The sequence below is a fragment of the Melanaphis sacchari genome, unplaced genomic scaffold (assembly GCF_002803265.2).
Source record: "Melanaphis sacchari strain LSU unplaced genomic scaffold, SCAv2.0 Contig40_pilon_pilon, whole genome shotgun sequence".
Classification (NCBI taxonomy): domain Eukaryota; kingdom Metazoa; phylum Arthropoda; class Insecta; order Hemiptera; family Aphididae; genus Melanaphis; species Melanaphis sacchari.
Genome location: NW_020271264.1, coordinates 25,987 through 49,526, shown reverse-complemented (window position 1 = coordinate 49,526; position 23,540 = coordinate 25,987). Strand labels below are relative to the sequence as shown.

At 25.1% G+C, this 23,540-nt stretch overlaps 1 protein-coding gene across 1 annotated transcript in view; it reads right to left on the bottom strand.

Annotated features, from left to right (window-relative positions):
• LOC112597382 (neuropeptide CCHamide-1 receptor-like) overlaps window positions 1-23,540 on the bottom strand; it is a 114,151-nt gene that overhangs the window by 79,072 nt on the left and 11,539 nt on the right. Inside the window, exon 2 of the mRNA XM_025343417.1 lies at window positions 1,926-2,001. The gene's annotated coding sequence lies outside the window, so the exon portion shown is untranslated. The remainder of the gene's footprint in view (window positions 1-1,925; window positions 2,002-23,540) is intronic.

Here is a 23,540-nt window from a genome sequence, read left to right as displayed (position 1 = left end):
CTTGGATGGGTGATCGCTTGGGAACACTGCGTGCCGTTGGCATATTTTATTTCATATTTTTTATAAATATATTATATAATATTTACTTAAAAAGTATAAAAAATATTTTAAATTTGACAACTAACTCGATTGTCAAACATTGTTGTTGAAAAATTGTCCCTCGATACTTTTGAATAATTATTTCATCATGTAACTTGTTAAGCCACGAAGAATTAAATTTTAAATTACAAAAAAAAAAAAAAAACAATGTTTGATTTTTCATAAAAATTCCTGTACATCACTATTCAACAGTGATACGTATTTTTAATTTTATTTTTGGTTTGAAGACATATTTAATAGAAAAAAAACACTCTGATCATCACTTTTTCAAAATTTCTAGTAGAAAATTGAATTTAGTTGGTACTTTTAAGAAGTTAAAATTGAAAACTATCAGTACTTTTTAAAATAATAGTGAAAAAAAATATAAACATTCATTAAAATGTCAATATTATAAATAAAATAACTGTTTAGTAATCTGGATTCTTAAAAAGTTAGATCATCTCCGCTAAAAATCACGTATTTTATCGTTTATAATGATATACTATTGAATTCTAATTTAACACAATATCCATTATGTAAAAGTAAATTAATTATATCTAATTTAAGGAGATAAAATATAAAAAAAAAAATATTATAATACACCATTGTATCATTCTGCTTAAAATCTAAAATTCACATTAACTTAGGAAAATATTATTAAAAAATAAAACATGTAGCTAACAAAATAACGTTATTAGTACATGCCCAGGCTCAATATTCTACTCAATGTTCTAAAACAATTTTGATTCAATAATGTATCATAATTATTGATTATAGAATAAGTTTTAAAAATATACTAAAAATGTTAAAGGTAGGTGTTATTTTATTTATTTATTTATTTTTTTTTTTTTTGAACAAATTAAACATATTTTATGCAAAGGCTATAAATCTGAACAGTATATATATACTTGATTTAAGGCACTCGCGCTTATTCAAAATTATGTTATGTATATATTTATGGTTATATTTATTTTGAAAATAATTATGGAATTATTGAAAGTGAGATTATAAACCATGATTTATTTTAATAGTGGGCTCTACTGTCTCCATAGGACTTTGAATGCTTGTTTCTCATACAAGTAATTATTAGTAGCTATTAATAATAAATAATTTAATGTACCCCGGGTTTAAAATATACATATTAATGAATTATATGAAAATTATTAAACAGATGCAACAAGTAAAATTTTTCAAAACACATTTAATACATATTTTAAATACAATACATATTGACATTTTAAAGTGTTTCGTCGTATTTTTAATATAATTCATAAACTATGATTACAGGTTTACGTTTGATTATATTAGACTCCAAGTTAAAATGGTTCAATAATTAATTTACATCTTGGCAGAAACTCAAAACAACTTCTATGTTTCGTACATAAATTACTTAATTAAATACATCATTAGGTGATGAACAGCAAATAATTTACGTAATAGTATTCTAACCTAAACTAACAATATTGACTAACGCGCTGTAATAAATCGGAATTAGGTAAACACTAAAATTAATTTGTAATTTTTTATTAGGTGGTTGATTTTTTATTTCAAAATAACAAGTATTGCTTATTTGTTGCTATATTTTATGTACTTAGCTTAAACAAATCAAGTGAAATTTTAGTACTATATTATATCAAATAATTGGTTAAAAAATTAATTTTTAAGAATTTTAAAAGCTATCAATCTTTTAAAATATATTGCATGTAAGCAGTTAAGTCCCTCCTAATCCAATTAATAAATCATGCATTTAAATCCGACGGGCTTATATTATTAATCATAAATTTGTAAATATGGTTGTATAAATAAATAAAAATATTACTTCATTATTTAAAAATCTTGGTACTTACTTTTCAAATTTAAGTCTGTAGATGTCCGTAGCCAATAAATATTCCAATTTTTTTTTTCAAGTGCAAAGTAATTTTCCTAAAATAAAAATAAATTCTGGATTATAATAATTATTTGTCAACATACATTTATCATTATAATAAATAGAATCTAATGAGTTAATCGTGAAAAATTCGTATATTTTAGATTGGCAAGTTTTTACACAACATACGCAAAAAATATAAACACCTGTTGATAATCCATAATTTATAAATCTAACAAGTAACAAATATAAATATTTCATAGAATGCCCAAAGTGTTTTTTATGTATATTCTTAAAACTAACTTTGTTTTAAAAATAAAATATTATAATAATATTTAATTTTATTTAAAGAAAACTCATTATTTTTGAATAAATATTTAGTTGCACTAATTTTATATAGTAATTTATATACTTAGACCATGCGCTGTTAATGTCATAATCTTGATTTATTTTTATTTTATCCACAGTCGTTTCCGCCAAAATAAAAAAGGTTCTATTTTTATTTTCGACTATAGGTACTATTTCAGATTTATTTATATACAGGGTGTTTCACGATGAACTGACAATTGCAATTACTTTGGTTCTACTGTACATTTTCAACTTTTTTTTTTTTTAATTGTCAATTTTATTGTCGTCTGCGCTACATTTAAAATATTTTTCGATTTTTTTTTTAATATTATTTATGTAAAATTAAAAATTAAAATAATTTTTATTTGTCTTTTAAAAAAAATCAAGATAGCTATTTTGTAAATTCGATTTTTAGAAAAATTTCGGTGTCAAAAACTTTCAATATGGTCCAGTCAATAATTTTTAAACAATTTTTAAAATTTGTTTAAATTCAAATTTATTTCCTGTTAATCAGTGTTACAGCAATATTATCGATTTTGAATTATTTTTTTCCAAGAAATAACGAAATTTGTTATCACGAATAATCAACAAATATGATACTAAGCCCTATACAGCGGTATTACAATCATAGATAATAAAAAAATGGATAGGCCATCGAATCTTATCATACGAGCAATTATCGAAATAAAAAATCGAAATAGAAAATACCTAAGTTGGATCAAAAAATTTTGCAAACATATTTTATAAATCATATCAACAAGATGGCTATTTTGAATTTTTCAAATATCAAATAATAAATTTTTTAAATTTTAAAATTTTACATAAAAAATGTTTAAAAAAATCGAAAAATATTTTAAATGTAGCGCAGACGACAATTGACAATTAAAAAAAAAAAGTTGAAAATGTTCAGTAGAACCAAAGTAATTGCAATTGTCAGTTCATCGTGTAACACCCTGTATATACCGGATTGTTGGTAATACCACAACCCATAATCCAACTAATCTAAAAGTTTATAGTTATGCATTATATACCATCTGGTTTCATAAACAATCACTAAACATACAATGAATCAATAGTAACATAATGGTCTATTCTATTGCTTCAGTGACTCACGATTGATTTGTTACATTTTTTTGTGAACCACTAGATTAAAACATTTTTTACGTAACCCGAAAATTATATATTATTTATATATTAGTATGTCGAGGTGCTATCTGTTATTTATCTATAACTCATACATATAACAAACCTTGAAATGTGACACTATATATTTAAATATATTGTTTATTGTTATTTTATAAATATGTTAGTATAAAATATTTTTTATTATGACTTAAAAAGTGTTGAATTAAAATAAATTCAATTTAACTGTTGGGATAAAAACGATGATGATGAGATGTGTGTATTATAGGATTGAACTCAATGTTACATATTACTTTTTTTTTAGTAAACCTAAGGTTTTTACGGACCATTTAGGTCCATTGCAACAACAACCATTTGTCTATATCCATCGTTATCTTGAGCGAGTTCCTTTTCATTGTTCACTTCCAACCACAGTATTAATACTATAACGATTATGTATATAATATTACCTCTTAGATTTCTAAGCTAGATCATTTTAGTAACTATTTAAACTACAATTTAATATTAATGGCATAATTCGTTTTAGAAATCCTGATAATCACGGTTTGTATGCATCTAAACGCAGAGTTTAAGTTTTATGATCATTTATAAAATATTGTTGAAACAAAACTACAGTGATGCAGACTTCATATGTCCACACAGACAAGATAATCCTCACACAGTTCTTCATTTTAGATTAATGATAGAAGTCTAACATGTTTTAAATTCAGAGAAGAACGGTAAATGTATTGATTTTACAATAATGTATGTTTTTTATGTGTATAAGTACATGACATGTTGTTGATAAAATGTATCGACTTTAAAATTTTAGGATGTTTTTAGATAGAAAATTAAATCTAGTTTTTTTTTTATTTTAAAAAGATCTAAGTTAAAAATTCACAGTATTTTTTTTTTTTTTTTAATAGAGAAAAACAAACAAAAGTTAATGAAAAACAAAAATTTTTATACTCAACTAGATTTTGACTAAAACGATTTCTTTATTGTATTATGATTCAAAAACGAATAACCAAAAAAACTTTAAATATTTATATTATAATTTCATACATACATAGTATAATTTTTATAACATCTTGACTTTTTTGAGTTATTTAAAGATAATTATATAACTGTAATAATATATATATATATATATATATTTGTCATAAATGTCAATGAAAAATGTATGAATGGGTAAGATTGCTTGATTTTAATAAGAGGTTACTATTAATAAGTTATCCATTTACAAATTAAAGATATCGAAAATATATTCTCACAATATTTTTCTAGAAGTATTTAAATTTATGATTTCGTCAAAATTCGTGAATACCTCGAAAAATGCCAGTTATTTTGTGGTTAGAAATACACAAAAAGTTTCGTTTTTATTCCTAAAATTTGAAAATTGAATAAAACGTTCTTTATAAGTTTTTCATCCCACATATAAAAAAAATTCTATGGGAAAATCAAATTAATTTTTACGAGTATATGAAGAAAGTGATGGTTTGCTTGTACAGTTATACTCTCTGGTATTTGGTAACGCGTGTAAAGATAATATGGTTTTACACTTGCTAAAGCTGAACTTTAATCCTATCAAAATATGATCCTTTTTGTTGTTTTGTCGATTTATTTTAATAAAATATAAGTACACAATTAAGGAGATAATAAAATAACGTTATGTAATAATTATATTATCACGTATTCACGTATAAATTATGGTCGTGTCATAGTCGTAGATGATATTTTTTAACATTAATATTGTAAATGCTATGAACGTTTAAAATATACAGGAAATGTTGAAAATAGTTTTAGATTGAATATAATAAATATAGTGCAAGCAAGTAAATCGAGCGGTTTTTAATATAACTTAAGTAATTTTTCCTTGTGATTATTGAAAATTCAAGTTTTGCGCTTGCTGAAATAAAATTTAGCCAATGACAGAATATATATATACATATAACTTACGCGTACTTAACATATATATTATTATTGTATTTTGTAGTATAGCATTCTACGTAATTGTAAATAAACTGTAAGGTCTTTCGACTAAATATTATTATTACAACCACGTAAAATATAATGTTCGTACGAATTTGTTGCTGTAGGGCTAGCCATTGTAACGGCGTGTGTACAAGTCGTTTGTTTTTGATTTTTATATATTATATATTATTCACAGAAAACGAAACATTAATATAATCGTAAAAATCACGCTCGAATAAAGTTTTCTTCGAGTTTCCGTTAATAGCGTTTACGCGTGTACGTACTCCACCCCTTAACCTTTTTCTAAGCGATGACATTTTGCCGTTTACACAACGTAATAGTAATATTTCCGTATGACCATAATAATTAAGGCCTCCAATCTGTTGTATTATTTTATTTAAATTTCCACAGTCCATGTAGTCGGTTCATGTTTTACATAATAAGTAAATTGTTCTTATTTATTGTGGTCAGATTCTTTTTCTCTTTCTTTATCTATCTATCTATCTGCCCCTCGTTAAAGCTTTCGAAAATCATCTTTATTTTCTCAGAAATTTTTGAGTAGATGGTTTCATTTCTATTACCTGGTCGAAACTTGATAGTGGCCTAGAGGCAACTCTCTCTTGTTCTTAAAATATTATTTTCATCTATTATATTATACCGTCCGTGTTTTTGTTTTTTATTTTGACTCGTATCAAAGAGAACAACTAGTACAAAATACTATGATACATGAGATAAGAATTATATTTTTCTTAGGGGCATCATCGTTAAAACTTTGCTGACAAGTTTATTACAACGAATATTGATTCAATCTAATTTGAAACACTTTAAAATAAAATTTCCTCGCCTCATAGTTTACGTCATTATTATAGATATTTTTATGTAGGAGGGACTAAGGGAGGAGTTATTTAAGCTCTAAAATATCTAAGCCCTCAAAAGGTTTCTCATTTTATGATTTTTTTTATAATTATAAAATAATTGATAAATTGAATTTCATTTTGATTTATTTTTTAAATCAATATTAATTAATATAATTATCTTTGGGCAGATCCGTCGGTCTCACTCCGGAAATCAAAGACTTCTAAATGTTGAATAAAAATAAAATAAAATTAAACATATTTTTTTAGTCTTAGTCGTTTTATAAATATTGTATTTGATTGTGGTTATTATCGTATAATATAAGATAATAAAAGAAACGCATATATTTAAAAGAAATTGATATGAGACTAGGAGAGAAAGTGTGGTTACTAATTACTCAAACATATATTTAAAAAAAAAAAAATGTTTTGTATAAAACGAAATAAAATCCAAAATAAAATATTTAAATGTAAAATCTTCATTATCATATAGCTGCAATATTATAGCAAATAGTGTAAATAACGAAAAAAGTGACATTTGTCTGCTATCATTTTTTTGAATGCGTTTGAATTTAGGTATCACATGCATTGCGAGCAGCATTGATCATTATTGAAACGATATTTATTTGAAAAGTTAAACGATTTAAATGCCATCCGGTAACTATTCAGTCAATAGTAAGTATTAGTTTGGATAGTTAACATATTTTTTTATTGCAAAAATATATCAAGACAATTACGGGCTTGAATTACGACTACTGCTACATCCGATATGTTGAAATTTATAATAGATATCTGATATATCTTCTTTTTCTAGCATTTATTATTCTTAAAAAGTTTTCACCGCCATCAATACCAATATAAACGGAATTTTAAAAGATAAAAATATATCGGTATAAATCAATTTGTATAGGTATAATATAAAAAACTTAATCTGTAATATATATATGTTATGATATTACAATTTTATTTTCATTTCTACGATTATATAATATTCAGGTCGAACAGTAAATGTAATATTTTATCGAACGTGTCTTAGAAAAATCGATGCATCAATTCCGACGTTTATGAGTTTATAACGAACGAAACACATACTCGTATGGCAATCAATGTTTTTTTCTAAATCGAAAAAACTATTAAAACATTGCGTAAACGCTACGGATAGGTATAAAAAAAAACAAAAAGTACCGATATCAAAAGTAACAACAGTACAGTATGAAAGTATAAAATATTATCAATTAAATATTTAAAATTACAATAAGAAATAAATAAAAGTAACTCAAAGTATCAAACAATATAACAAAGTGACAGATATACTACAAGTTAGGAAAATATTTATAGACAACCCAAAAATGTACGAACAAATCTGAACAAGTAACAAACTATTCTCAATAGCGGCATGAGTATATCAACATAAACCTACTAATTTATTTTCTGAGACATTTTTGGATATCTTGTGGCCTGGTATAGGTGGTCAATATATTAATGAAAAGCCACGCATCTCTATGGACGTAATTTCGACAAAATCGCTCGGCATCAATATTTATTTTTTAATATATAAATTAATTTTCAAGTGACTTATAGATGAACGAACTTTAAACATTAAGATAAAATTGAATTTCATAATAATAAAATATTATTATCTACAATAATTAAAAACGTTTTTATTTAGTACATTTTAATACGTTTTTATTTCTACAATTTCAAGATTTTTGATTTTAAATAATACTTAGGTAAATCGGAAATGATTTTTCGAAAATCTTAAATTAAATATATTATACGATTCAAAAATATACAATAAACTATATGAATTACCACAAAAATCAAAATTCTACCTATACAATACATAACAGTTTTACGTAAAACCACTCGTAACCAAGATTTTTAAAATTTTTAAATGATCGAATTTGATTTGAGTATTGTTGAGTTACTGATGGTAGAACAAACTACTCGTATTTTCAATAAAATAAAATTGATAACCGTAATAATTTTAAACACAAACAATCATTATATTTGAAATTAACGTGTTAATCTTAATTCAATGATAAATTATCGTGTACAAAAATTAGTTATGAGCATAAATAGTAAGTGTTTATCTTTATTTTTAAGGCTATGTTTTATATTTATACTATTTTTTTTTCATTATCTTTATTTGTTAAAATGATTTACTCAGTTGTTGTCAATGCCATATCACTGGGGAGGGATAGAGTGTATCGATTTCATCTTGGAAGAGAAATTTTTACATGTTTTGAACGTCACTCCCAGTTGAGTTAGCCCTGCGGGGGCAGCGCAAACAATCGGAACAATGACGGGGAATACGAAGTAGTATTTTTTGCACTGTGTTATGTGTATAAAATTATTAGTAACTAATACAGTAAGGTTGAACAAATTCTTTGTAAAAATATCACATAGATATATTATATATGTATACAAATTTATTATTGTTATAAACTAAACTCAACGTACCAACGACAACGGTGTGCATGGTTCATGGTTTAAATTACCTAGCTTAAAAATATTGAACATTTCATTATATGTTTATATTATATATAAATACATTTTTTTTTTTTTTTTTTTAAGTAAAATGTATAAAATTTCTTAATATTTTTTAAAAATATCAAAATAAAAAAAAACCGTTAGGGAATAAACAGTTATAATAATATGTTTGAATCTCCTTTTTGATCTAAATTTAAAATACAGTCGTTCTTGAATGATATACGTATCTTTCCGCTCAACTGATTTTCCGTACAAATATCTGTTTTTATTTATTTGTATTTTATTTTGCTAAGCTTCAAACAAATTGATTTTTAAATTAAAAAATATAACCAAAATTGAGAGAGTTGAAAGCTAATTTCACATAAAATAAAATACATCGCGAGTTCATTACACTCATAACTTTGCCTAAAATCTAAAAGTAGCCTATGAAAATTGTATTAATATAATGAATTATATAACTAATGACATTATACATCCATTCGTACGTGACTTGACATTACTCGGTTCAGTACTCAAGGAATTTAAATGATTGATTATACAACAAGTATGAAAAAAAAAAAAATAAAATTTTTATAGATTTGTATTTTTAGAAAAAGTTAAGCACATTTCATACAAAGACAGGGAACCTAGACAAGATGCGTACAGACCCGATATTAAGCACTCGTCAAGGTGATAGAATGATAGAATGATCAAAAAATGAGTTTCTTAGTGAAACCTGGTTTGTTATAATAATAAGTACATAATATCAAAAAGAGCTACCAACTTCGAAATCCCCATGGATCATTTTTTCAAACTTTGAATGTTCATTTAATCATTTGTCGTTTATATAATTAATATGTGTGAATAAAAGTTTGATAATAGGTAAATTTACTCTAATGTTAAAGCTAACAATATAAAATGGATTCTGTTGAAAAAATTTTCTATGTTGCATATATGTAAAACAGAGACAACATGCGGATACGGCGTCCTCTTAAAATTTGATGTTTTATAAAGTCAATCGATTAGTCAAGACTTTTAAAATATATTTCTATATAAAATTTGACTATAATTAAAGAAAGAAAGACAAAGTTTAACTAAAATATGGTTAAATATCTCTTGAATTATAATGTCAATTCATAAACTTAAAATTATAGTCAATATTTTCGTAATTCGTTAAGTTTAAAAGTAAGTATCTAATTTAAAAGTTAAACGCGTATGAAAAATCACGAACATTTATAATTGTTTACACATTAGAGTTTTGTAGCTTGAAAATTATCAATAAGATTACATTTTTATCTTCAGAATTTAAATAAACTTTTATGAATGTTGGTATTTTAAGAAAAGTTAGCATAATTTAGAAGATTCAAATGTGCACGTTGTAATACTTCATTTATGGTGTTTAACTATTTGTTATTATGATAGTAACAATTATATACCAAAATAATCTCTTATTGATCTATTATAATAAATTTATAAATTTAAATTGAATAACTATTAATGTTACTTTTTCTAATTTTTAAAGTTATCAGTATTTATTTGTATTCTTTTTAACTATTCATGAGGCTCTTGTTATTTTTTATTAATCTGATCTAATAGTATATAAAATATAATAAAAACTTAAGTTTATTGCATAAAACAATACCATGAACTATTCTAATTAAGGTAATAACTAATTAAAAAATAAAATCAGTTTTATTGAATACGATTATTTATTATTTCAAACTCAATAAATAGTTATTTCTTAAAAACTTTTAATAAGCAATTTTACATAACCATAACACAGTGATATATTAAAGGGCCTTTCAAACTTCTCCGAAAAATGCACAGGCACAATGGACAGTGTACAACAGATAAAATGATATCATAAAAACATTATAATTTCTATGAAAGCATACCATTATCCAATCTCGGTAAACAAAACTAATAAGTATATAGGATTGTATTCGATAATCAATATAATCATAATTATAAACAATTAAAACTATTATTTCTCTAATATTGAACAACAAATATTATGAACCATGAAAATGTATAAACTATTAAATTGTCTTCATACTTAAAATTTAAGGGCATTATTGATAATTTCTATAAAAATTCAAAACATAAAGGAACTTTAATTATACTTTCAAACTTATGTCTACCAATGCTGTCCACTAAAATAATAATAATTTATTTTATTTTAAAACTAATGACACTAGAAGAAATATAGGTACGATAATTATTTACTTACGAAATTGTCAGAACGCGTGTTTATAATTCATTTCTATCGACATGTTTTAAATAGTTAGTGAAAAATTAAAATTGTATAATGAATGTTTTTATTACCAGAATAAAAACTTAATTTGTAAAGTCTTTTGTTTGTATAACAATTATTTATTAAAAGAAACTCATTATTTTTGATTGTATTGTGATAGAAATTTTACGTTCTCTTTTCAAGGATGCAAACTTTTTATGATCTGTTTTAGACTTCTTGAGAAATGATGACAATGAAATAATATTCTTTATTTCACACTTAAAAAATTCAAAAAAAAATATTCAGTTCTAAGAATTTGATAGAACACATAGGTATTGAGGTAGAGTTTTGTATTGTAATCAGATAATTAATATTCGGTGGATAAATAATAAATCGTTTGGCATGCATTTATCCAAACATTATTTAGGTGGCGTTTTGTATGATTCTCCGGTTGAGTTTAGCTATAAGTTATAACGTTATAACTTAAAATTATATAACATTTAGTAATCTGGAATATGATTAAAAAATTTAGTAAAATATCATGAAAGTATAATACCGTTATATATATATATATATATGCATCAGTTTTTTTTTAATTATAACTTTAACGATGAATAATTATTGGGTTCAATCTGCACTCCATAGCACGACGACGTACAGTGTACTTATATTATACAAACGTGATACGATAGAGATACGTTTAAGCAGAGATAACAATATACTTTTATGGGCGATATCCATTTCAGAAAAATATTTGAGCGTGATCATTGAAGAAAGTTGTAATAAAAAACAGAAACGCGATGTACATCAAACAAAAACAAAAAAAAAAAAATAAAAAAAAGGCGTGAGTAATATCTCGTTTTGACAGCGGTTGACAAGAACCATAAAAGCAATATCGACGACGACGAGTAAAACTTAAACACGCAGCTTGTGTCACCGTACCTTTCGAATACCTATACTACGCAGTAAATGTATGGTTTAAATAAAACATTTTACAAGCTTATTCTGCACGTTAACACACCGTCTGTCCATTATTTATAATATTTATGTATAAAAAAAGTGAGTTTTTAAAACATTTAATACATTTCCGTAAAAGTATTATGTGTTATTTATTAAGATTTTAATTATTGTTAGATGATTTGTGTGTTTTTTAAATGCACCGAGATTCCGAGCTCAATGCTGTTTCATTGTCTGTATTCTGTAGTATCAATATTGTGAACGTAAAGTGCTTAATTTTGTCAATATTATTCCATTATAGACTTATGTAATATTGACACTCGTATATCTCGATGCGGAGTAATTAAATTTTTGAAATTAATGCGTACGTTCCGCGTTTCTAATGCATTTTCTTTTCAAGCTAATGTCCATTAAAAATAAAATAAAATGATAAACTTTGTATTTGGTTCTACGAATCATAAGCTGATTGCACAGAATGATACCCTATACTTACATTTATAATGACAAGGTCAAATTATGTACTTATACAAATATTCCGTCATCATAAGAAATTATTTAAAAAAAGAAATAAATGAATAAATAATATTTTATATGACATGTGATACAAGCTAAACTTCTATTTTTAATGTTACTTTATCTTCCAATTAAAATAAATTTGAGTTTATAAAAACATTCATTAATAATATATTGTAGCGTTTCGGTGATTTTTACATAACACATAATATTATAATAATTTATTATGTTATCAAATTTAAAATATTTGTTCGTTTTGACGTTTAAGATTAACCTCAACTTTATTTTTGATCATTATTAGCAGAGAAATGTAAATAAATGCACACCTACGTAACATATAGATACATAAACTGTAGAAAATAATTTTAATTTATTTTCAGATATTATAGCGATGCTCTGATATTAAACACAACATTGGAAAAATTAAAAAATCCTAATGGTTATTATTATCATAATGAATATACAAATAAAAATATAATGATAAAATAATGTACTTTAAAAACATTTATCAACTAAAATAAAACGCATGTTATAACCAAACATGTTCAACTTAAATATAAATAAAATATTAAATATGAATAAATATTATATAAACCTCTTTAGTTATACAAATCTATATTCGGTATTATTTGCTTATTATAAAGATGTTTTTAAATGTTTTTAAAATGTGATTTATTAATTCTGAAATATTTTTAATTTATTAATAAATCAAGGTAAACGTATGATTATTGTAGTTCAAAACTGTGATGTTTTATATCACTAGATCTATCTATTAAAATCACTATATTTATTTCTGTTTAAAAATAAATTGCTTGGAAAATCTCTCATCTCTAATATGATAATAGTGTTCTAAAAAGACAAAGAAAAACGTTTAAACTCTTCAATATAAACATAAATTAAAAAGATTTATTCTATAAAATTGAAAAATAAATAATAACATCAAATTAATTCACGAAGAAGGTAAAATTGAATCATAGTGAAGGTGATCATCATATGCATTATCGTATAATTTATAATATGAGTAACGTTATAATATAATAACATATTTTAACGAACTGAAAATTATTAAGTTTTGGAACAAATTATTTTTATTAATTTATAAGAAGATTTTAAAATAAAACTATTAAGGTTCCAATTTACTTAAAACCAATAAATTCATAAAATATTTGTTACAAATTATCAGTTTTGTGAGTTTTTCAAAATTAATTTTTACATTTAAATAGATCACAACTAAGAAAATCGTAAATTTCTAGTTAATAACAAAAATTTTCCATTTTAAGATTTTAATAATGAAACTGATACAAAACTGATATTGTAAGGTATATTATGGACACACTTAAATTTCATTAAAATGTTATTCGATGTAAAATACATATACATTTGTTTGTATAGTGAAAACTTTTTAACCTTTAACACCTTTTCACCTTAAACTTTTTGTGTAGATGACAAAGTAATAAATGTTTGTAGATATTATAACACCATTAAACAATATTTTAAACAGCGATATGAGTCAATTGATTTATTATTATGTGCAAAGCATATAAACACGAAAACATAATATATATATAAGTGCATACACTTACTGTTTAAATAAATTAACGTATTATACATATAATTATTATTCTATGTAATTTTTCTTAAAATAAACGTATTTTTAATAACATAAAATTAAATTTTAAGATAAAGTAAAACAACTTACAAGACATCTACTGTAAAATTATATTATGTTTTAATTTTCTACGTTAATTCAATATAATTTATTTATTAATAAATAATGAAAAAAGATTATGAAACTACCAAAATATGATAATATAAGAAAAAAATTCATAGTTTTAACTTTTTTAATAAATATCAGTTTGATATATTAAAATACAATACTAATAAAATTTATTTTTATAGACTTCAGCTCGTATTAAAATAAATTTAAGGCTAAAAACACAATGCTAAATAATAAAATATTTATAATCAGTTTTTATGTACTATTGTTCGTATTTCAAATTTTCATAAACATGTTTGCATGTAAATGTATAAATAATATTTAAAATGGAGTAATTTAGTGATTTAAATTCATAAGTGTTGAGCGTTAACTAAAAACAAAATCGTTTGATTATTGTTGTACGCATGTACCCAACTGTATAGGCATTATATAATCTACATATTGTTTGAATAGACAAATTTTTGGTAAAGATTGATGATATATTTTGCTTATTTTACTTCTGTGGTCAATTAACTAACGATAATTCCGTTTACATTCACACTAAATAAAGAAGGCTGAAAACCTTTTCTGTCGCCACAATCCTCCGACTTACTATCTTCACTGTATCTGTATTCTAAATCTTTGGTAATACTTATTTAGATCTTTTTTGGTTCTATTTATCCAACTTTATATAGGCTTTTTATCGTAGACTATTTCCCAACCATAGATTTTTTTTTTTTTTTGTCATAAAAGAGAATCTCCAGATATGGACCAATCATTTCAGAGCTTTTAATCGCTAAATCTGTACTTACATTAGACAAATACCGATTGAGTATTTACCACACTTCTTAATTTGTCTTTATCCTAGAATACGAGTATACTACATTTTCTTATATAGGGACATTATAATATCCTTTAGAGTAATTTCATTTTTAAATCTTAACGATTAATAATTATTTTGAAAAATAATATTCAAAAAATATTGAAGCTGCATTAATTAAAATATGTATATTTTAAAATTATTTGGTAATAAAATCTTTCGTAATAAACAACTCATAATCAGGAATGAATAAATAGGGGAGTTAGTAGTGTGGTGTGCATTAACCTAACATTTTTTTAATATTAATTTTGGTATACAAATAATTTATATTATTTTAATAACGGTTGGGGCTTAAGGAAATTTACGTAATGGTTAAAAGTTGAGATTTATATTACACACATTGAGATAATTTTATATAAAATTCAATTTAATTTATTTTAATTGAAAAAAAACTTTATAAGTATATATTTATGTTTACTACTGTCAAACATTTACGCGTCAGATAAAATTTTTCACAATATTTTAGAAAAGACATATTGACATGTTATAGTTCCACGACAATAGCTACTAGAGTCTAGAAAATATTTTTTAGACTCTCAAGTAATACAATTTATTTATCTTACTTTTATTTCTATCCCTGTTATGTCTGCTTACTCAGATTGTTTATCTATGAGTTAAATCATTGTATATTAGCACATGTTATTGATGAATTTTTCACTAATTTAAGTTTCTTTGTGATAAAATTCTTAATGTGGACGTAGACTATTCTGTAGACAACACTACCACAAGACTCACATAACCTCTTTTATTCGTTGATCTTATTAAACAAAATTAATTTAATCAGCACATGTATCATCTATTATCCCTATTAAATTAAATATGTATCATTGAAAAACCTTTTAAAGCCCGTCAACATTCTTAATGCAAGTAGTGTCATCTATATCGTTTAATACTTATTGTTATAGTATTTATACGAATATTTTGTATATCAACACGATGCTTCAAATAGAATAATGAACATATCACTGTGGATTAATTTAAAGCTTTCTAGCTACCGGTCAAATAATCTTTATATATTGGTACCTACATATACTGTGTAAAAAAAAGCTGTCCGTAATAAAAAATTTTTATAAACTATCAAAAAGATGAAACACCCTAATGATATTTGTCATAACTCATAATATAATGTTACATCAAAAATGTCATCAGATATTCCGACAATTAAGAATTCTTACCTTAATATACAATCTATAAAAAAAACACAGTATATAAAAGCAACTTCCGAGTAAACTTTAATAACTTTTCTTCTTTCTTAGTTAATCATAAGTCATTTCTATTTATTTTAAATTGAAAATCTATAATTAGCCCTCTAATTTACCTTCTATCAACAGTTCTAATAAATGCTTTATTTGTCAAATGCACTACTAACGCAATATGTTTTTTTTATTTATCTCATCATTAACTATATATTTATAAGCATTTATACTATATTATGTAATATTACTAGTATTGTTGTTGAAAAGCAAAGAAAATTAGAATAATAACTGATAAACAAATAAACAAATTCAATTATTTAACGATAATATAAGTCTTAATTTGCTTTGTATATGTTAATTTAAGTAGCTACCTATTAAGTGTTTGAAAATTTCATTCAAATAGTATACTTGGATAATGATAGAACTGTCTGTTTCAAATTAATGAGTGTTTAGATATTTAAATTCCAATTATTATTGTCATTATCTCTTAAGTTTACCATAAACATTAGAGTACCTATATAAATTAAATGTAAGGTGTATACTAAATAATTTTACATCATAACTTTCTTTGAAGAATTGTTAATGATAGTAGGTTTGTAATGTTGTTATTCTACATACCCAAATTAAATATGATTATGTATTGTTATTTTATCAGAGTAAAGAGTAGAAATAATTTAATTATGATTATTATACACATAAAATGTAGTTTTAACTGTTATTTACCTGTATAGTTTAATGGTATTGATTTGATTTGTCGAAGACAAATTTAAATATTTATGCATATAGTATTATGATATGATATAAACACGTACATTTATTGCATACAAATATATCCATACCATAAATGAATAATATATTTTATTATATTTTATTTTAAATATGTTTATGAACTCTGAAATAAAATTTACTTAAGTATTTTCAAATAAATAATTGTCTAAAAAAAAGGTAATTTATGATTTTTCTAAGTTACAGCTAATTACTTTAATTAGGTATTGTTTAAAGAGTACTTATGTTTACCATTTGACACGATTGTAAGCCATGAACTTAAGAAAAATTAACTTTCTATCAAATTAATAACGTTTATAATATAATTAAAACTGATATTACCGTAGATCGAGGTGACATGAAACGATTTTAACATACTTCTTAGTATTCTGAGCTTAAAAAAAAAAAATCACACTGATTACAAAAAACACATAAATGTTTGCATATAAGTCTCACGAATAAGATAAGACCTTCCATTTATTTTCTCAACCCAAACCAGCTTTAAAAAAAAAAAAAAATAAAATAAAATAAAATAATACATGTTACAAGACACCTAAATTTTTGGATAGAATGTAACAGCTAGGAAAATTCAATGTAAAATTAAATTCATGCACATAAGAGATGAATTGTAACAAAATATTTAATTTAAAAATTAATTTAAATAAATTTTAAGTAAATATAAATAAAGAAAATAGTTGACAACCTTTTTTAACAGAGTACACATAATTTTAAAATAATAAAATAAAAAATAAAATGCAATTTGTTAAACATATAAAAAAAAAACTTAATAGAATGCTTAATAACAAAACTTAATGCCTAAATATAGTATTGGAATTGGAAATTGCCTCTTTTTTAGTTTTTAACTGCCATTTTTTACGCGTTTTTGGTGTTACAATTAACCCTCAACTTTTTTCGGTAAAATAAAACTTAAGTTATAAATTTTATATAGTTTTAACTGTGATATAAATGTATAAAAATATACAAAACTTTAAACTCGACTTCATTCACTAATATCTGAATCACTTTTGAAAACATTAAAAATATCGCTATTATCGTGAGAAATGTTATTTGGTCATTTTTTTTAATGGTAATGATAAGACTTATCACTTGGTTGAAGATAACAATAAATTATTATCACACAAACTATTAATTTATTTTTAATAGAGGTAGAATTAAATTATATCAAATATTTTCACAGATTACTTGATTAACTTGATATGTTTAAACAAAAACTAAATTGTTTCATTTCACCTCGTAGTTCCAAGTCACTTTGATCTACGGTATTATTATAATTTATTTTACTTCATTCTAAAATTTAAATGAAAATAAAAACATAAAAATATAGCAAAACAGCAACTTACTAAGCATTTAATAGAAACTCAAATGTCCCAAATCGTTCATTAAATGTCTAAATATTAAAAATTATCACATTATTTTCTTTATGTTGTTCTACTGCCTTCTCTGAAAATATCGTTTTAAACACATATATTAATTAATAGTCTTTTTTTTCTACAACTATATGATATAAATATTTACAACTGTTATAGAAACAATATACACCACCTATAATACCTAACTAGCTACCTAACGCGTGTACATTTTTCACTGTGCCAGAACCAATTTCCTACTTATTGAAGCACTAAAAATCATCAAAATATACTCATAATAACATTAACACAAGTATTAAAAATATAGAAATATACACTAAAAATTAAGAACAACGATGTTCTGATTGCTTTTCTTTGATAATTTAAAAAATCAAATAGGTACACATAATATGTACGTGAAAATAACGTACAAACCCATGAATCGAACACAAAAATTCGACGACGATCGACAACAAATTATCCCAAAATATTAATATTATACGATACGGTTTAGAAAATTGACAAAATTTGAATATTAAACCAACGATCAGATTACTTTTTTTTTACTATATATTAGGCGCTTACATTTTATCCATACACACAAGACGATTGTTCAATTAACTAATCCACATAACAGGTATAACAGTTTTATATAGATACGTACATGTTTGTTGGTATAATTTTCAATCATTCTATCAATATTTATTTACCAGTTATTACATAATATAAAAACTAGCATTAAAGTTATTCATTTTTTTTTCTCAAATTTAAATTTTTTGATAATTTATTTGATAACATAAAAGATTGTTGAGCCTATCATATTTTCTAATGTAATATCTGTGACAACGGTACACCTTCATCAGATAGAAACGCTGTAATAGGCCTCAACGATTTTGTAAATTATTTATACGTCGTAAAATATTGCCATCGTAGAAATAATGTTACGTATACTCGTGTCGCGTCATAATATAATACAGGATGGATGTCAATGTGAATGACGTGGAAAATTCGGCTGCTAGGCAGACTCGATAAAAAGAAGAAAAAAGCCAGCAGGATGATGGACTCTCTTTCGGTACTAGGTGACGCGAGACGGATGACTGTTGTGTGTGTGGGAGGTGGAATGAGAGTGATGGCATATTATACTATACTCGAATAAGAAAATCCTCTTTTACCGTCCTGTCTAACGTCTGGTGATCGCTAGATTTTTTTACTTTAGACCCGAGCTTAACCGAGTTATATTATGTATCATAATATTAAATTATACTGGATGATTTTATAACAACGTAACCGAAATTAGAACTTTGTGGTTTTTGTTGCTCAAATAAACAGTTTACTGTAAACAAATAACCTTTACTGTAGTATAATATTTATACCATTTTAATAATACACTATTCTCTTTTATTATAATTTATCTCTTAGTGTAATTTGACAATTCAAAGAACATACGACAGGGAAATTAAATATTATAGATAAACAGAACTCACGGTGATAGTAGTTTGAATTTTAAAAAACTTGCTACAATGTTGCTAGAATTCGGATATCTGGTCCTCTGTATGGTTGTAACAAGGATCTCGGTGAAATAGCAAATATCGTGAACTGATGGCTTAACACACTGGGTCGGTTGTCAGTAGAGTAAGACATTTTATGGAAACGTCCCGTACCACAAAGACGGAGGTGCGACAGATACTAACGAAAATCGCTCAGTACACTACACAACGAGATTAGGGTGGTTACATATGTCACGGTATATCCCGGCACCTTAACGCGTATAGAGTAGTAAGTGAGGAAAAATAATACAAACGAAACGGTAGGCTTAAAGAATGTGAGTACGTTAAAAAGTTTATTAAAATGACTAGTACTGAAACGAGTAGACGTAACCTTTTGCCAATTAAAACTAGGGGAGGGGATTCGGAAGTAAAACATGCTATATGGCTTCTTTGTGTATTCTTGAATACGTATGATCGTTGTAGTACAACACGTTGTTGGATGTACTTTCGAGGATTTCTAAGTGTTATTTTGTTATCGTACAACTTCCATGTGGTTATTGAAGTATGCAGACAATAATGTGTGGAAAATATACCCTTTTAAACCCCTTTAGATTGTTAATTTTTACCAAAATTATCCCATTATGGTGGGTAGTGACAATTATAACTTTCATACACACCATCTAGCGCGTCGGCCTATTATGATTAAGTGGCATGTTTCCCGTAGGTCGTAATTAATACTGCTGGAGTAAACTGGTGGCGTGACGGTGCCAGTGAAACGGGTTTGAGTGTTTGACTGCAAACGGCGTATCGATAATCGTATGGTACGTCGTTGTTGAGTCTCCTCTACGTAGTGGAGCGCTGTCTCGTTATTGCAGTTAATATCGTCATCTTGAAAAAGTATTCACGTTTTGAAATAATTTAAGTTTTTCTCTTATTTATCATTATCTATTTTTTTAGTTCTTCGAAGCAAAATATTTTTTAAAAGATTTCAATATTTCTAATACATATAAATTAAATTCCGAACAAATTAATCAACAATTGTTTGTAATTATTTTAAAACTATAACTAATAATTTATTGATTAACTAACCAAATAGGTTTAAAAATACTTAAATATAATTAATACCGTTTTTAAATTCGATTTGTATGTATTAAAATAATCAGAGAAAATATTCTGCTTAGGTACCCATATCATGATGTTAAAAACATGTATTTCGTCATTGAAACAGTAAAAAAACTTAAAAAAAAAAAATAATAGCTTTATAATTTATTATAATAGGTAAGTACCTAGTGAAAATATAATAGTTTTACTAAAATAGTTTCTAGGAAAAATTATTAGCTTATTAAATGTTACAGAAACCGTTGTATACGCACGATGTTCACCCAGATCAAATATAGAAAAGGTATTTGCAGACAGATGAACGACGTAAAGGTAGTAGGTACTTGACGGATGATAAATCGATAAATCCCAGGCACTGTATGTACGTACATACCAGTACCTGATTCATGTATTATCAAGATTAATCACTATTCGGAGCGATCAACTGAAATGATTGGCGAGGTTACTCCGCATTTCCTTTACATCGCCTACACCGCTGTGGCGTACACGTCCATTTTATCGCGCCCATCTGCCACCACATTGTGGTTTCACGGATAACTATAAAAATAATAATAATAATAATAATGTACGTTAAAAGTACATACGAAAGTCTTACGATGAATTCGGCAACGGCCGCATTTGCAAGTAGATCATAGGGTGGTATTGATGACCCATCGAACGTCGCATAAGAAGAGTAGATAATAGATATAGTGATGCTTGTTCCCCCAGACCCGTAGGTGCAGAGAATTCCAAATTTTAGGCATGATGAGAGAAAAATAAATAATTATTAGAAAAGTTAACAATGTTAACAATGGCTACCTATTTGTTGTTTTAATTTTTACCCGTCGATTACAATATTTCATAATTTCTCAATTCACTATCGAGCTGCAATAAACAATATTGTATAGCATGAATAGATTTAATAATTAATTATAGTCTATGGTGGCGGTTAATAATGAAGCAATAATTTCCGAAATACTAACAATATATAACGATGAAAGTCTGCACGTAGCATTATTCTTATTTATTTATTTTTTTTTTTTTTTAATATTATTGCATGATTTATTGATACGTTCAGTCATACGAACATCAGATGTTACGCGTTTATTGTATATGTTGAACAATTTAAATTCAAAAATCTAACTTTTCAGCCGCGGTTGAATCTAAAGCGATAACCTCATTTTTGCCCTGGTCGTGCTCGTGTTTTTGTTACTGTTAAAAAAGGGGGACGGAGGGATACGATATATTTTGGTGACCGCGTTCGATGGGAAAAAAACTCACGTGTCGTATTATATACATTTTTTAACGTTAGGAGACATCGGAAAAACAAGAATTCCCTCCCAAACCCACAGAAAAGAAAAACAACTCGACTCCCATTGTTATATAAAAAATCGCTTTTGTATATTATACAAACTCGTCATCGGTCAATTTCGGATATTTTCTTTTTTTTTTTTCAAATTTAAAACTCTACCATCCGTTATCAATCACCTCACGAGAGTGGCCCTAGGCAAACCCCCGGTGACCGTGTTCAATTATCAGCCACCATTGTGGTGCTTATATCCATACAACATATGTCTATAGAAATTCATGAATAGGTACATTCGATGCAAATAAAATTTCGAAATGTTCATAATGTTTGACTATTGGAAATCAAACAATGTGAATTTTTTTTTTTTATTAATTATAATAGATATGGTAGGCACTCAAAAATTAGAATTCGTAAGTGTTGTTTGCAGACCACTCTGAAATTTACGTTAAATAAAAATCTCATAGTGTAAACCAATTCAAATGTACACTTATACATTACTTACTAATGGGTAAATTCTGTTTATGTGCTGTTGCAGGAGTATTAGCAAACATAATCTCATTTCATATTAACCCATATCCACTTGCACGATTTCAATTGTCGCTTCTATTCGCGTGACTTTAAAACATACCTTAATATAGATAGTAATTACGCAGGTTAATAAAAATCTGTTAAAATAAAAATGCTAAGCTACTCTAAAACAAAATTTATTTATTTTTTTTAGCATAAATTATTTCATTAATTATTACTTATTATTAGACAGTTTAAAATATAGCAAAAACAATTTTAAAAAAATATTCGAACTTTAGAAATGTATAGTATTTTAAAAGCTCATAATTTTAATTACTTAAAAATAAATTTGTCACTAGTTTAAAAATATTACATAGAACTTAGAAAAAATAATAACAGTTACTAATAGAGAACAACACTCGTATGCTCTCAGCGTGTATGCATAAAACGACTGGAGACGATAACAAAAATTTTAAATTACATGAAATCCAAAACTAATGATGCAAACATGATTCTATAAATAAATTTATTTATAGTCAATTAAGTAATCGGAAGATACTACTGAATGCTATAAACTTGTTAGAAACATCATAACAGTAAATTTTTGATGTATGTCTAATTTGGCTATGGTAAATTTTCACCTCGTACAAGTGATCATGGACTAATATAAATAATATTATTATTATCAGTTATATAGTACCTAATGAAATTTTTTTTAGTATTCACCGAACATATTTTGACATCGATTGTATGTTGATGAAAAGGCCTATGAATATACTTTATCTAAATGTATAACGTTATTACTGTAATTTAACTC